This window comes from Balaenoptera musculus, chromosome 2 (assembly GCF_009873245.2).
Source record: "Balaenoptera musculus isolate JJ_BM4_2016_0621 chromosome 2, mBalMus1.pri.v3, whole genome shotgun sequence".
Lineage (NCBI taxonomy): Eukaryota > Metazoa > Chordata > Mammalia > Artiodactyla > Balaenopteridae > Balaenoptera > Balaenoptera musculus.
In genome coordinates this window covers 50,446,530-50,460,223 of record NC_045786.1, presented here as the reverse complement: position 1 = coordinate 50,460,223, position 13,694 = coordinate 50,446,530, and the positions used below count along the sequence as shown (strand labels likewise).

Sequence of the window (13,694 nt, the reverse complement as noted above, 5' to 3'; positions counted from 1 at the left end):
GTGAAGCCCAGAAAGGGCTAAAGAACAAAACACTATAAAACAGCAATGTCAAGATTAGTCGTTTTGATGTTCTTTAATTATATACTTTAATCTCAAGAATTAGGTTTTTAAAATTTTTAAGTTGAAAAACTTTTAGATGTTTCATTACTTCAAGGTTAATAAAGTTAGTATAAACAGAACAAATGAATCACCAATTCACTTAAAAGTTTCCACAAAATTACCTGAAATGTTACAACAAAACACAAGAATAGTTAACTATGGTATAAGAGTAATAAAGATAATATTGAGTCATTATTATATTTATACATTATAAACCACCTATGGGTACCAATCATGCTCAAGGCACTATGAAACATATTCACTGAACATACAAAGAGATATAAAACAGGACTCCTATTCCCAAGAACCTTAAAATAAGTTTTGGAAATCAAGACCCAACCATTACAGAATAAAACAGAAAAATTACGTGACAAATTAGTCACTTAAACCGTTAAGAGTTTCAAAAGAAAAGATTCTGTGCTAAGGAGTTCCAGGAACGTAAAGAAAAATTACAATCTACTGCTTGAGCAATTAACATAAACTCAAAATTTCTCAGCTTGGTCAGCTGAAAAGGCTCTAAAACAATGATATTCCAGTATCAACAAGCATACCTACTGCCCAGTTCTTGACTTCTAAATACTCTTAACCCAATGAAAGAAACCAGGACTCCCTGAAGAAATGGCCAATCCTAGGACAGCTGCAGGAAAAGCAGAAGATGAGCCTAGAATATCTTCTGTCCCCAAAGTAAGGAAGTGCTCCAAAAATGATAGAAACATGTCAAAACAATCAATGAGTTAAGTTGAAGGAGCTCCCACTGACCAAATCTGAGTTAATTTGGAACATCAAAATGAATACTGACAGGGGACTTCCCTGGTGGCACAGTGGTTAAGAATCTGCCTGCCAACGCAGGGGACACAGGTTCGACCCCTGGTCCGGGAAGATCCCACGTGCCACGGAGCAACTAAGCCCATGCGCCACAACTACTGAGCCTGCGCTCTAGAGCCCGCGAGCCACAACTACGGCAGCCCGTGCGCCTAGAGCCCGTGCTCCGCAACAAGAGAAACACCACAATGAGAAGCACGTGCACCACAATGAAGAGTAGCCCCTGCTCGCCGCACCTAGAGGAAGCCCGTGTGCAGCAACGAAGACCCAACACAGCCAAAAATAAATAAATAAATATTTTTAAAAAATGAACACTGACAGGTGATAGAGTATAACCTACTTCATAAAAAAAGAATCTATTAACATATTGATATTAAATAAGCAATGAAAAGGAAAAGCTCTAATTTACAATTGAATAGAAGGTCGACTAACAAATGTAGAAGGAATAATAGAAAAACACCACTTTGAAACCGCTGTGTAATAACTGATTCAGGCAAGAATCATCAACAAATGCTAAAACCATTATGTGAACATTCTGGGGGAAGACAGAGTATTTACACAGTCTCAAAGGGTCTCCCCAAAGATTATTCAACAATAACAAAGGGGACAATGAAAACTTTTATATGGAGTTTTCAAACCTTAACTAAGTGATTCAAGTAAACAACAACAATGGGTCAAACAGACATTATATTGCCTCCTGATAGTGATGCACTGAAGGATATATCATCACTTATGTGGTATTCCTGCATCCTACAAAACAAAGGACCTGTACTCTTCAAAACTATTCATGTCAGATAAAAAAAAACACTGAAGGATTGTCTCAAATTAAAGGAGATAGGACAACTAAAATGCAATAAATAACACTGAATTAGAAAAAAACACTATTAAAGGATATTATTGGCACAACTGGAGATTTCAACATGAACTGTATAGTAAATTATTGTATCAATATTAAATTTCCTGAATCCATCATACTGTGTGGTTATGTAAGAATATCTCTTCATTCTTAATATTGCTAAAGCACCTGGGGTAAAGGATCATGATGTGTGAGACCTACTCTCAAATGGTTAACAATAAAAATAATTATAATAGGAAAAGGAAGAAAAAGGAGAGAAGAAAAAAAAAGAGGAAAAAGAGAAGGAAAAAGATCTACACAGTGGATTCCTGCTATTACAGCACAATACATGATATGCTGAATGAGATTAATATATTTAATATGTGGTTTCCTTGTTAGCAAAGTACATTAATGCAGCATTTCCAGTCTATCCCTTGTATGCATCTGTGATGCTCTGCCTCAGATGATATGCCTCTGACTTTTAACTGAATAAACTTGAATCTTTCGCATACTCGAGAAGATGTAATCAAGGAGCTTCAAATTATAGATAAAATAAAATAATAATATCTGTTTCCAGAGTTTGGGGCCACTCTGCAAACACAGAGAATCATAAGGCAAATATGCTAAATATATTAACAATCGGTGAATCTAGGTGACAAGGTATATGAGTTCACTGTACTAGTCTTGTAACTTTTCTCTAAGGTTTTCCCAAAACAAAACATTAAAACAACAACAACAACCACCTTCTGACAATACCTTTACTTTGGGAAAACTGAGCCATTTCTGAAAAACAAAATCTCAACTTGCAGATTCTTTTCTCCCTTTCCCTTCATAATCCATGTGAAAATAAGCTTAACACCATTAAGAAAAAGGTCTTCAGCATCAAAATAAACATTTTGCTAAAATAGTCCCCAACTTCCAAACAGGTTATGTTCCAAAAGCTCATTTGTAATTTAGGTATTTAGAATGTGGAACCATCTTCACCATTACAAATAGTTCTTAGGTTCCTAATGCTGGCCACAAAAGCTCTCACAAAATGGAATTTCAGGAAATGCTATTATACTTAGGCTCGATAGCTCTGAGATTCCTGCCTTGACCCAGAACACATATATTAATATGTACAGGAAATGCACAAACTAGTATTTTATAATCTGGAAAGTACTTTTATAATTTTTAAAGTCTCATTTGGGAAAACTGGTTTGTGTTGGTCATTTCAGTTGATTAGGACAACTTCCACTCAATTCAACATTTACGGAGATTTAATATGTGGCATGACAGACTGGTTGGTACTGAGCATACAGAAAGAGCAACACAGTCTTTGACAGAGGAACTCCGCCTAGCAGAAGAGAATGACATCAATTATAAATACTTTAAATAGTCTATAATGGATTTTACTCTACAAATAGTGTGTGCATCAAGAGCAAGGGAGGAAAACTTTGTCTAAAAACATTAAAATCGGTATCAAGATAACATCTGAGCTACAACTTAAAGGATAAATATGAGCAAGTGAGCATTCCAATCCCTGGCAAAAACATGAATGAAGATATAGATATATTACATTCAGATAATGGAGAAAAACCATAATTAAGCAATAACTAAACAAGATATGTACAAATTATACTAAGTGTCTTAAAGAAAATAAACAAAATGTGTGACAGAGTAACTAACGGACTGCAACATTAAACAGGATGGTCTGAGTGAGAAAGTGAGATCTGGGCTAAGTTCCAAAGAGTTTGGCCAGGCGAGCCTTATGAAAAGCATCTCAAGCAGGTAGTACAAAAAGTGCAAAAGACCCTAAAAAGGAAGTAAAAAGTTTAAAGAACACTGAGAGGCGCAAGTGGCTAGCATCCAGTGAATGAAGGGAAGAACAATGAGAAGAAGAAAGATCATTCAGGGCCATTCAGGTCACGGAAAAGAATACAGGCCATTCGAGAGAAACGGGAAGTCACTGGAAGATTTTAAGGAAAAATGACATGACTGAGGCTCTTAAAATGGTCCCTAGGGCTGCTGTGTGAATAAAGAACTTGTGAGGAACAGGAAAAGAAACAAGAAGCCCAGTCAGGAGGCTACTGCAGTAATTCATGCAAGAGATAATGAGGCCTTGAAATAAAGAGGTGAAGGCAGTGAAGGCTAAGAGCAGTGGATTGGCTCAAGATAGATTCTGAAGGTACAACATAACGTGTGGATGGGTTGGATCTGAGAGAAAAGAAGAGAACCCGAAATGATATCTTAGGTTTCTGGCTTGAGTCCTGCCATTTACTGAGATGGGGAGGGCCAGCAGAGACACCAGGGTTTGAGGGTAGGAGAGAGGAAGAAGATTGGGGGAAAGGAATAAATAGCTATATCTTAGTCACGTGGCTAACATGATGTTTGAAATCCCAACTAGATTTCCAAGGGGATATCACACTCAGGAAAATTCTGGGCTAGAAAAATAAAAGTGGGAGACATCAGCATGAAAATAATAGCCTTTTCAGGGAAGAGCAAATAGCTGGCCTTAACTGGGTCATAGAAACTGAAGAGTTGTGGCTGACAATGAGCCTAGAAAGATAGGATAGAATCATACTATGAAGTGAACCGTGACTAATAATGGCAACAGCAGTAGCGGTAATGATAGTAACAGTAGGAGAAAAAATTACTGCATTTTAGGTACCAAGGACTGTGCTAAAAGCTTGATAATACACATCTCATTCAATCGTCTCAACAACTCTACAAAGTAAATAACATTATAATCACCATTTTATACACTGAGCCTCATGAAGACTGAGAACTTGCCAAAGAAAAAGTGCTAGAGTGGGTATTCTAAAACTTAGGCAGTCAGATTTTAGAGATCAACCTCTTATCTTTTAAATTACTGCCTGTTTACTGATTTTACATGCCTTCAAAGTTTTTTTTAAAAGAAGAATGCAATTTAGATCTGAATTTTAGAAATGTAATTCTAATCTCTATGTAAAAGATGGATTGCTAGGGGTGGAGATAAAAAATGAGACAAGCAAATACAATATTAGTCAATGCAAGAGCACCTTGTTTTAATAAGCCAACAGCTACAAGTTATCTTACCAGGTTAAATGGAGAGTATTCTTTTGTTCCAAGGGTCACAAATCATACCTCAAACTAATCCAAGTCAAGCTCCACATGCATGCTGCTGGCAACAAAAATAACCTGGTGAAAAGGTCCAGCTCATGCAGTATAAATTTACCACCCACTACCAAAACATTTCTCAAAACATATAACAATGTAACTTTATTGATGGCTGAATTTAAGTTCATAAATTAAAGTTTACATTTTTGTATAAGGAAGAAAATAAAATTAGTATTAATTCAAGACAACTATAAAAAGATGTGCCTTGGTTGATAGTTATTAGAAGTCTGATCAGCTAGTGTCTGTTTTTCACCCATGTTAACAATTCCTCTGGCTTTCAGCATCAACAGGTATTAAACTGAAGAAGTAAATTATCTGCTGTCATACACCAATGTTCAAAAATCTGGTATTCCACTTCATAAACCAGATAATTTTCTTAACTCATATGCTTACGATTTCATCTTGAGTGATTATTGAGATGATTCAATATTAGATAAAATACTAAGTTCAGTAAATATCAATTTAGTAAATACAAAAATATTAAAATTAGTAAATAACATATATCTATATAAATAATATAGTATTTATTAAATATGTGCGAACACATATCCCGTGCCATGCATGAGTCTTATTAACAAATGAGCTTATACTTTCAATTATAATAAACTGGACACAGGATCCATTTATCATAGAGTACACAGATAAACCATACACAGATAAAGCACACCTAAATAAAATAATTTAGTTCCACCAAGCAAGTAAAAAGAATAAAAAATTAAAATTACCAACTAAAGAAAACCTATTTTTTAGATATACCTATTCCAGGTATGTTATAAAAATATTTTTGTAATTTCAAATTTTAAATATCATATCTTAAAGATAACTCCCACAGATAATTCCTAAAAGACATGTTTCAGTGAAAAGTAGGAAAAATGCTTATATTTCACTTTTTTTTTTTTTTTTTAATGTAGAGAGATCATGGAAGTTAGAATCCAACAATGATTGCATATCAGCCAACTAAACATTTTATGACAATGAATTTAAGATGCTGGGATATTTTATCCCAAACAAATATATGAGCATTCTCCTGTATTTATATATTACACGAAGTCCTTTTGGTAACAAACATTAAAGGTACAGGTATTGGGCAGAGTACCTACACAATCTACATAAGAAGGAAGGGATGTATGCAGGAAGAGATGAAGGGAGACGAGGCAATATGCATTTTTGTACATCAAGTCTCAGGGAACGCTCTAGGAACTATCACACCATTATTTCATTTAATTCTAACAATTCTATGGGGCAGGTGGTGTAATTCCTTCCCATTTTACAGAAAACATCTCATAACTTTGTCAGTGGTAGAGCTGGGATCAGAACCAAGATCTGATGACAAAGTCAAGCAGCCTTCCTTTATGAGGACTTGCAAATCAGCATAATGTGTTAGAGTGTTCTATGCAGGAAGTTATCTAACTAGAAAACAGACTTGATTTTCCATATTTACACTTCTCTTATTACTTCAAACATTGAGAGAGCACTCACTTCTCAATTTACTAAGAATGTTCAGAAATTTTCTTTCTAATCTAGAAAAAGGCAATGCTGATCATTTTCAGTCCACAAAGCAGTATTTTCATTGCCCCATCGCTGATAAAAGAAAACTTCAGCTAGACTTTGTAACATTCATATGTACCATTAGTATATCTTCCAAAACAAACAAACAAAAAATAGGTGCATAGTCTGATTACAAGACAGAATATATAAAATTAGAAATGCCCAAAGAAAATCTAGGACCATCATCATTGTGTGTTACTCTAAATTCCTCTTGCCAGACTTTATAAAAGCAGCAAAGGGAGGAAAAAAAAGTGGCTTCCCAAAACCACACTGATAAGCATGCCACTTCCCAGTAACAAATTTACTTATGGCTTCCCCCTCCTAAATCGGAAAACAAATCTACTAAAAAGATTTTATTAAAATATTTCAAACTTCAAAATCATGTTCTAATAAACATTTCCACAATTACTTAACCACTCTCAGAATACGCTTAGATATTTCTCCTGGTAACCAAAAAATTAATGAGTGATGACACTGCTACTGCTTGAATATTAATAAAATTAATATTAACCTGCACTGCATTCTTAATGTAAAATACAAAGAATAATGCAACTGCCTTGAAAAATAAAACATCACCATTCAAAACAACTCATCTTTAAAAGATTATTTTCAGTTGCATTTACAAAATAATCTTTGTCAAACATACCCATTAAGGAAACATAAAAACTCTAACAATATAGAAGATTATACTCAAACCCTAATTCAGCATGGTGACTTTACAATTATTATTTCTGAGCCCCAAAGAGCTTCCTTCTACTGAGCACTCCCCACCACTCATTCACTCATTGCCCTAAACAATTTTATTGGACTTTTGCTGGGAAGCAATTTAAGGAGTTAACATGATTTTATCATCTTTGCTCCAGTATGAATAAAACCATAGTTTCATATATAACAACAGTGTGAATTAAATGAAAAACCTGTGTTTAGAGAGGTCACTACCATCTCACAATCGTTGAAGGCTTTAGTAAATAAGTTTCTATTGGAAGCACTCTTCCAACAGAAATATTAAAGCCTGTGTCTGCAAAGTATTTAAATCACTAGTTTTAGTTCTTCAGAGTATTTTCATTTTAACACCATTATCACAACTTTTTACTACAACGCTCACTGAGAATTAGAAGTGATTCCAGAATCAGTTAGTGCATCATCATATAGAACTAATATTAATGTTTTATATAACATGTGTTCACTATGTTTGATATAAAGTCTAACTAAAATTGTCTTCCACTTTAGTGAAAACACGTTTGACTTTTTTCTTAAAACAAAAGTTGCCATTCACAGGAAAAGAAATGAGTAAAGACTGAGCCTTCCAAAACTAAACCAAAAAAACAAAAACAAAAACCACCCCAAACCAAAAGACGTATATACAAAAGCCATAATAACACAATATAGTTATTTTATCCTCATTTCCTAAATTCACACTATTAAAATAAATGCCGTTTTTGTGTTTGCAGAAAAAATCTTTAAGCTATTTTGTTTAACTTTTCCACAGACTGTACAAGTACTGCCAAGGTAACAGATTTTAAAACTGACAACTGGAGTACTTGGCAGATGCCAAAACAACACAGCTGGATTCTTAAAGGAAAAGTGCTCTTCTGTAATGTACACCTAATTACAGTTTTAGAGAAACTTCTCTCCATATAGTAATAGATACAAGACACAATGCAAACATACTGTGCTAAAACTTGAAAATGTTTAGACAGTATTTGTTTTAAAATACACACACTCTCAACACACCACAGCAGGCCTTTCTAAAAGCACACTTACTGGAATCACAATCTCATTGTAAAATAAAATGCAGGTTAACACGGTGCTGCTAGTCTTCAATCTACACATGGTTCCCTACTGGATCATGACAGAAGGCTCGTTTCTTATCTCAGTAATCAGTCATCAGGTCTGAGGACATTTTTATAGTTACACTTTAAAGCGAAAAAAACCAAAAAAACAAAATAACAACACAAAAAACCCTTGTTTTTCTAATTCAGAAATGCTCATCTTTTCCAAACTTGTTTGCACTATCTCACCTACTAATAAATCCTCACTGATCAAAGACAGATGGAATCGAACTAAAAGGAAAAGTTCCTATCACACAAAACCTTCCCTGCGAGCCGGGATCTACTTAGATGGACGTCCTGGGTGAGAGCAGCGAGCGGTTCCCTCTGTAGCCCCTTCCCTCCCCGCGACATCTCCCCGCACGGTCGGGCGTCCGCACCCGCAGGTACCCCCAGCCCGGGCCACCTCTTGGCCCCAAGTACCGACCCGGCCGCTGACATCCACACACACATCCACACACACATCCACACACACACACGGCCACTGACTGACACACACACACACACACACACAGAGTTCCACTCCGTTAGACCAACCTTCTCCCAAACAGAAGTGGGGGAACTTCTTCGAGTCCAACAACAGCGCAAAACGCCCCCCGCACCCCCCGGTAAACCGCTTCGGGGAGACCCCGGCCTCACACTGGAAGATTAAGAAAACAGCCCTCGGGCATTCCCCTACAGAGAGGCTCCGGGCCCCAAGGGAACTCCAACTTTCAAGGAGGCGACGTCCACCACCGCCCCCCAGCCCCAAACACAGCGCGCGCCCTGGGAGGCTCCTCGCGCCGAGCCTGCGCGGCCGACCCTCCCTCCACCGGCCCGCGACACCCCTTCAGACCTCGGGCCCGCTCTCGGGGCACCCCGCCCCCACCTCCGCAGGCGCCTTGCCCCTTGTCTCCGACCCCGACGCGACCACCGCTCGCCGCCTCCCCGCACCCCACCCGCCCCGCCGCAGCGCGCCTCGACCCCTGCTCTCTGCCAGCCGGACACCACACCGTCCCGCTGTCCCCGGAGCCCCGCAGGCGCCCCTCCAGGGCCGCGTCGCCCCCCTCCCCGGCGCCCCCAGCCCCCTCGCCGAGACGCCGCCCCTCTGGCCCCGCGGACTGAGCCCTGCCGCCCGCGGCCCTCACCGTCTCTCCGGCGCAGCTGGCGGGCGCACACAAGCCGGAACGGGGGCCCGCCACCAGCGCTCCGCGCCGCCCGGAGCCGCCTCCTTCAGCCCGGGACTCGTCGGGACATCAGCGCACGGATCCCCACACCGGGGCTATTTTTAGGAGACAGGCCCGGGCTAGACCGGAACTCGTTCCTGTCGGCGCGCGTGCGCACTATTTCGACGGTACTCTGTGTCCCTCCGCCAAGCTCGCCTTTTCCTTTACTTCCCTTCGCACCCTCTCTGGCTTCTCCCTTAAGTTTTCTTCACAGAGCTGATTTATCCTGTTGGTGGGTCCTAGAGCACTTGGAGTGGGAAAGACAAGGGTGCGGGCAAAGAGAGTCACACTGTTTGGAAGCGAGCACTACCCCACAAGGACGTGAGGGGCGGACTATGTTTTCTGGTGGGTGAGGAGACGGATCACCCGGCACAGGAAGGAGATGACGGCGGTTTGGCGCCGGGGCTACAGGCTGGAGTTCGCTTCCCTCTGAAGGACCGTGTTCTCCTGGAAGGGATACTGGTCACTTAATGAGGACCCGGGCGCCTCCTAGGGCGGGGCAGCCCGGCGGCGTCGCGCCCTGTAGCCCTGCCTCCCCCACTGCTGCCTCCCTGACCAGCCGCGGGGGCCGGGCTCGGAGCGGCTCCAGAGACGGGGCGCGTGGCAAATCGCCTCGCTTGGCCGCCGGCTCCAGCCAACCCGGGGCGCCGGGGGGCGGGGTCCCAGGGGCGGGGCCGGGGCTCGGGAGGCGAGTCCGTCAGTCGTCCGGAGTCGGGTGCCAGGCGGCGTCCTTCGGGAGGGCCCAGACACCCCCTGCCGGGCTCTTGGAGCCGCTGCCAGACCCCCGCCCTCGGGGCAAGCTTGGCGCCCCAGATCTCCGCTCGCCACGCCCGTGCCCACACCCACATTGCGGTTGGGACCGCACCTGTGCCCTCGCCTGCGCGGCCACCAGGTCACCCTCACTGAGCAAGCACAAGTGGGACTCAGGCCCCTGGCGCGCCGAGGCGGCTCGGACCCCTGCCCCCAGACAGTAGGACTTAAAGGGGCCTGGAAGGCTGGAATGCGGGCGACCCCTTTCGGGCTTTCGACCCCAGCCAAGCTCGCCACGTCCGGGGAGAGACTCAAACTACTAATCTTGACTACTAGTAATAGCTAGTTACTGATAGGCACAGCTAGTATGCCTTGAGCGCTAAACTGTGTGCTGAATAGTTGGCAATATGATAGCTCATCATCCTTACAACATCCCCATAAAGTAGCTTCAGTTTCTATTCCCATTTTACATAGGAGGAAAGGGAAGCTTGAGCGCTAAAGTGACCTTTTGAGGTTACAGCTTAGGAGGAGGGCACTGAGCACTTGAACTCCTGACCACTCTGCATACTGCCTTTTCTGAGAGCGGTTCAAAGGAAATGTGTTTGGGGGCTATTGGTTTTTGCCGAGGGAGGTCGTTAGGAGGTGAGCCATTTGTAGTCTTTGCATCATGAAGGCTGCTTGCCTCTGGAGTTTCTACGGCCACGCTGCCTATCTGTGCACCCAGAGGTACCTATGCAGTGGATACAAAGCCAAATAATTATTTTCATTTGAAGATGAGAAATTCAGTCGCACAGCACTTTGAAACAAAGTGATTGGGGTGGGTGAGCAGATGCGCAGAGGCTGTGGGCAGAGGAACTGGGAAGTTACAAAGGAAGCTGGAGACTAACAAGCTTCCTCCCTCAAGGACAAGGCAATGTACTGGGGAGAACCCAACACAAAAGTGACACATAAACACCAGACACTGGAAAATTAACCTGGAGTTGTGCTCAGAGCCCCACAATGTCAGCGTTCAGAGGAGCCAGCAGCAGGGAGGTTTTTTTAAAAACATGTTAGAATTTGGTGTAACTCAGCAAGTCATGTGGAAATGCACACTTTTTAATCTGCCAGAAGCTGCAAAGCCAGCTGGATTTGGCTTCTCTGCTCCAAGAAAATAGAAGAGTTGAACAGTTTTCCTTCAGAAAGGAAAAGGTGAGGTGGGAGGACCATGAGCAATGGCTCCCTTATTCCCACCTGCCCTGAAAGGAGAAGAGGAACAATGAGAACAGACTTTTCTGAAAGAGGTTTTCATATGCTCATTGCTTCACCCCATCTCCCATCCTTGGCAGAAGCTGACCCTCTTGGGGCACAGAAGACTCAGCTCAGACTGCCCATCCCCTACCCATTCAAATGCTGTTGGTCACTCCAGAAAGCCAGGCAGAGAACTTGGCTCTGAGTCCAGCCAAAGCAGAAATGAAGAATGTTTGCATCACCTAAGAGAGCACCTCTTTCCCCACTACCCCCTGCAAGTCAAAGCCCTTGTCTAAGAATTACAGGGAGTTGGAAGGAAGGAAGGAAGGAAGGAAAGAAGGAAGGAGGGAGGGAGGGAAGGAAGGGAGGGAGGAAGGGAGGAAAGAAGAGAGGGGAAAAAAGTAAGTTTAAGAATTTTAGAGCACAGCTATTGTAAAATCCATTAGCAAGCTATAATCACTGTTATTTGTAATTAAAGTAACCAATTTTAGGAAATCATCATTGCCTCTATGGTTTCAAAAACATGTACCTGAAGTCCAGTGTCTCCAGCAACTTGCTGCACTCAGCTGGGCCTAGACCATGCGCCACTGGCTTGGAAGGAACTTCTGAAGGGCAGCATCTGTTAGTCTTCCAACTCTTTCTGGAAGAGCACTTAAAGCACTTAGGTGTCCAAGTGTGTCTCAACTGAAGAGGCTCCGTATTGTACTAGGCACTGTGATATAGAGGTAAGGAAGAGCAGCCCTTCCTTCAAAGGGGCTGGCAGGCCATGGTGGGGGACATACACCTTAAAACACAAGCCAGCCTGGTAACCACCAAGAGATGGATTTCCAAGGGCACTAGAGGAGCACAGAAGATGAATATCTAAGAAGAAAAGAGAATTAGGGTAGGCTTCTTAGATGAGGCAACCCCACAGTGAATCTAAAAAGCCTCCAAAGAATGATGAAAAGGGGTCCTCTCATTATGTCTTGAGCTGAAGAATAAAGCCCAAGCTCCTTAGGCGGCAGAGGTCCCTGACCATTGGCCAGCCTTACTCTCACCCCTTCCTGCCAGATACCTCACTGTCCGCATTCAGGAATCTTAATCACACACCAGGCTACTTCCTATGTCTGCAGGGTAAACCCCTTTTTATCCATCAAGTCTCCATTAGGCATCTTCTCTAAGAACCCTTCTCTAATACAGTGCTTAGTTGAAGTGTATTTCTGTATGTCTGTCTCCTTCCTTCTGGTGAATGAGCCCCTTGAAGACAAGAAATGTGATTTATTCCTTACTTGATCTGCCATATCTAGCACAGTGCCTGGCGTGTGGTAGACAATCAAATGTTTGTTAAATATTTCTGAGCAGCCTTTAGGCAGAGGGACTGCTGTGTGCAAGGACCCCATGAGTGTGGCTCAAGAGAAAAACCACAGCTAGAGTAGTGTGCCTGGAGCCTGGAGTCTGATCAAGTGCTGGGGAGTGGTCAGGAGCGAAACGGTGCAGAGCCTTAGCCCATCAAGCCAGGCCATTTGGATCTCTTTCTGAAAGCAAAGGGAAGCACTGACAGATTTCAAGCAGGTGAATAGCAAGATCTGTTTGGCATTTTAGAAGGATCACTGAAGGCAGTAGTTGGAGGTGGGTGGGAGGGAGCAAGACTGGAGGCAGGACAACCAGTTAGAATGCACTGATGGTATAGCCGCTGCTGGCAGAGCCCCCACCCTTCCCATCCCTGGACATCTCCACAGACTTTCCCCACACATGCTGATGGCTTCCTGTGTCTCTGTTGAGGCTCTGGCCCCAAGAGAGGGCTTCCTTGGGTCAGGAGATAAAGACTCCAGCTTCCTCACGCCTTAGGAAGACAATTCTAAGGCATGTACCCCAAAGTCTCTCAGGGGCCCCAGTGGATTGGGCCCCAGTGGTCCTCAGTGGTGATCCACTCATTAGCACAGTTTTGATATCTGTCCTCACTTCCCAAGTCTTCCACACTCCCCCAGAGCCCTTCCCTGGATCACCTCCCAAATAAACCACCTGCACCAAAATCCTTGTTTTGAGGTCTGCTTTTCAGAGGACCCATTTAAGACAAATTGCAACTGAGATAAGAAGAAGGAGGATCTGAATGAAGACAGTTGCCTGATGGTAAAGAGAGGGCAGAAGCAAAACATGGAGCTAGAAGGAGAATTGACCTGCTTGCTGACCGTTGAATATGGGGTCAGGGAAGGTAGAGGAGTCTCAGCTGCCTCCAGGTTTCTGGCTTAGGCTCCTGAGTAG

The 13,694-nt window shown here is 42.6% G+C and overlaps 1 protein-coding gene across 8 annotated transcripts in view; it reads right to left on the bottom strand.

Moving 5' to 3' along the window:
* MEF2A (myocyte enhancer factor 2A) overlaps positions 1-9,864 on the bottom strand; it is a 165,865-nt gene extending 156,001 nt beyond the window's left edge. For 3 of the 8 annotated variants that reach the window (XM_036842217.1, XM_036842219.1, XM_036842209.1), the window contains exon 1: positions 9,399-9,862. The gene's annotated coding sequence lies outside the window, so the exon portion shown is untranslated. Of the gene's footprint in view, positions 1-8,808; positions 8,944-9,398 lie in introns of those variants that run through there. The other 5 variants (XM_036842218.1, XM_036842220.1, XM_036842216.1 and 2 more) reach the window with 4 other exon arrangements.
* Between the last annotated feature and the right edge of the window lie 3,830 nt (positions 9,865-13,694).